The following is a 3,289-nucleotide window of genomic DNA, read 5'->3' as shown; positions in this document are numbered from 1 at the left end:
GCCTGACATGGGGCTCGATCTCACCGTGAGATCAGGACCTCAGCCAAAATCCAGAGTCGGTCACTTAACCAACCCAGGTGCCCCAGGAACAATTTCTTTTTAATTTTGTGATTTATTTTATGGGTTTTTTTTTTTTTTTTTTTTTTTTAGATTTGAGAGGGTTGTTTTTTCATGTCCAAGTACATATGGATGTTTGGTCCTACCAAACAATCCCACTACCCTTCACAAGAAAGAGGAATGTTTACTTTCAGTTTCTCTTTTAGAGAGTGCCTAACCTTTGGTAGCTGACTTGTAATGGGTCAGAGTGCAGGCAGAAGGGTAGTGGCATTGATCTAGTTGGGCATCCAGTAATCGGTCAGCCAGTCAGCCTGGCCTGGGTAGCAGCATTCAAATATTAATGGTAGTGATTGCCTTTGTAGGTTTGAGGAGTACTGAGGGAAATGTTTGTCTTGCAGTTACTGTCAGTGTATCATGAACCTAACGTTCAATATGTTCCTGTAAAATCATAAACCAGAAACTATTAACTGAGGTTATACCATCATTGAAGGCTTCTATTGGTCACCAGATAATCTCTCTCCTTTTTTTTAAAGTTTACTTATTTTGAGAGAGAGAGAGAGTGTGTGAGCAGGATGGGGATCATAGAGAGGGAGAGAGAGAATCTTTTTTTCCTTTAAAAAATTTTTTTTTTAACATTTATTTCTGAGACAGAGAGAGACAGAGCATGAGCGTGGGAGGGGCAGAGAGAGAGGGAGACACAGAATCTGAAGCAGACTCCAGGCTCTGAGCTGTCAGCACAGAGCCCGACGTGGGGCTCAAACTCACAAACTATGAGATCATGACATGAGCTGAAGTCGGTTGCTCAACCGACTGAGCCACCCAGGCGCCCCGAGAGAGAGAGAATCTTAAGCAGGCTCTGCTCTGTCAGCATAGAGCCCAACGGGGGGCTCAGTCCCACAAACCATGAGATCATGACCTGAACTAAAATCAAGAGTCAGATGCTTAACCAACTGAGCCACCCAGGCACCCCACCAGATTCTCTCCAGATTGAAGACTAGAGTCTTCAAATACTCTCTCTCTTTCTCTCTCTCTCTATTCCATTCTTTGCTGGTACCAGAGACAAGTAATGGGAAGAAAATCAATGATCCAGGAATGGGACTCTCAGTTCAAGTCCATGGGCAGCAGTAGTTTGATCTGTGTGGAGAACATCAAACAGAGTTCTTTCAGAAGTTTCTCTCTCTACCATTGGCTTTTTTAAAAGAAGTTTTCGTGAAAATATATGTAACCCTGTGGAAGTACATCAGAACCTTCTCCAGAGAAGATCACCATGCTGTGTTCTTCCAAATGTACTTGGAAATTAAATACATATCTACTGGAGTGTTAACTGTTGTAAGGTCATAAGTTTCCAAGGAAAATATGACTTCATTCAATATCTGAATGTGTTCCTCACAGTTAAAAAGGACTTCATGATGTTCACTCCCAATGTGATCTGCTACCTTTCCAGCAGCCAGTAAATGGGGACTTTCTCCCTGCCAGTTGCAAATGTCTGAGAACATACTGTCCCAGAGCCTCTTTTAGCTGCTTCAATAGGGTGACAGCAACTCAGCTGGAATCCAAGCCCCCTGATAAAAGGCATCCAGTCCTTCTGTCATCCAGTGTTTCTTAATAGCACTGTTAAAAAGGGTCAAAAAAACACACAAAAAAGTAGACATGTATATGAAGAAGAAAAAAGAACATGACTAAATCTGCTTCCCCAGGAAACATTACTTACTTTGTCACAATGGAATCACAACAGGTTTGCCTTGAGTTTCAGTTTTAAGGATTGCTCCCCTTGTCTCTTGCATCATCAGTTTTTCTCCTCTCTACTGTATCATTTATAGCATATGTACATCCACACACACTGTACTGTCTCTCATCTTCCACCTTTCCCTGTCCTTTATAGCAAAAGTCCTTGAAAGAGTGGCCTATACTTGCTGTCTCCAGTTCTCTTCACCTTCTCTTAGCAGTTTCTGTGTCAAGACCTGGGAATAGTTTCTCTACACTGTTACAGAGGGCAAGCAGATGTTCATCTCTGCAGTGATGATAGTGAATCATTTCCATAGATGCAACTTTGTCACTTGGCTTTAAATCAAGAATTTGATAGTGTACCAGAAGAAAAGGCTCCACTTTTTTTTGTAAGGTTCCATTTTGATAAAGGAGTTGTGATATGCTTCAAGTTAACAAGACCTTTAGCTTCTAAACAAATAGCCAAAAATCCGTCTTCTATCGTGACTTTAAACAAAGATCTGACTTCATAGGTGACCGTGCCCAGGAACACTTTCTTATTGGCAGTATCCTAAAAAATAAATACAAACACCTCATCCAACATACAAATTATTTGCTCAGTTCCTCCTTTATTATAATGATGAAGGACGACTCACCATCCATTTTGGTCTAATAATTAAATTCAAAATAAATTCAAAATAAGTTCAATAGGAGAATTAAAGTCTAATTAAATTAAAAAGGAAAATGTGTTTTGGGGTGCCTGGGTGGCTCAGTCAGTTAAGCGTCCGAATCTTGGCTTTGGCTCAGGTCATGATCTCTACATTTTGTGGGTTTGAGCCCTGCATCAGGCTCTGCGCAGGCAGTGTGGAGCTTGCCTGGGATTCTCTCTGTCTCCCTCTCTCTCTAACCCTCCCCTACTTGCACTATCTCTGTCTCTCTCAAAATAAATAAATGAACTTAAAAAAAAAAAGGAAATGTATTTCGTCTCTTTGTGGTTATAGATTTTGCCTTCGTAACAAAGCCACAGTAAAGATATTTCTTTGCTCAAATTGGTTGCAATCCAAACAACTGGTCAACCACAGCCAACCAGTGAAATCCAAAACAGCAGTTTATGTGTCTGTTGACATTCTGAAGATGAAATGAATCTGGACCTCTGTGTGCAATCTTCATAGCACTCAGACACTGATCAGAGAAACCATCATCACTGCCAAAAAGGGCCCAAATGCCACAGATGGCACGGTGGAGTTACAGGCTCTCTCGGTGTGAGCAGGTCAGACTGTTAGCAGGAGTGGAGGCAAGAGCTATGGATTATCTCCATTTTTTTTTTTTTAAGTAGGCTTCACACCGGACGTGGAGCCCAGTGCAGGGCTTGAGCTTATGACCCTGAAATCAAGACCTGAGCTGAGATCAAGAGTAGGACACTCAACCAACTGTGCCACCCAGGTACCCCTCCATTGTTCCTAATAAAAGCATATCTATGTATCTATATCTAGTCTTCATTTCTTAGATAAATGTTAGTATACTATAC

At 41.4% G+C, this 3,289-nt stretch overlaps 1 pseudogene; it reads right to left on the bottom strand.

Moving 5' to 3' along the window:
• Positions 1-484: 484 nt before the first annotated feature.
• LOC131489258 (asparagine synthetase [glutamine-hydrolyzing]-like) lies at positions 485-2,424 on the bottom strand (annotated as a pseudogene).
• Positions 2,425-3,289: the final 865 nt, after the last annotated feature.

This window comes from Neofelis nebulosa, chromosome 1 (assembly GCF_028018385.1).
Source record: "Neofelis nebulosa isolate mNeoNeb1 chromosome 1, mNeoNeb1.pri, whole genome shotgun sequence".
Classification (NCBI taxonomy): Eukaryota; Metazoa; Chordata; class Mammalia; order Carnivora; family Felidae; genus Neofelis; species Neofelis nebulosa.
The sequence above is the reverse complement of the archived record's forward strand: the minus strand, read 5'-3'. Positions and strand labels throughout refer to the sequence as shown.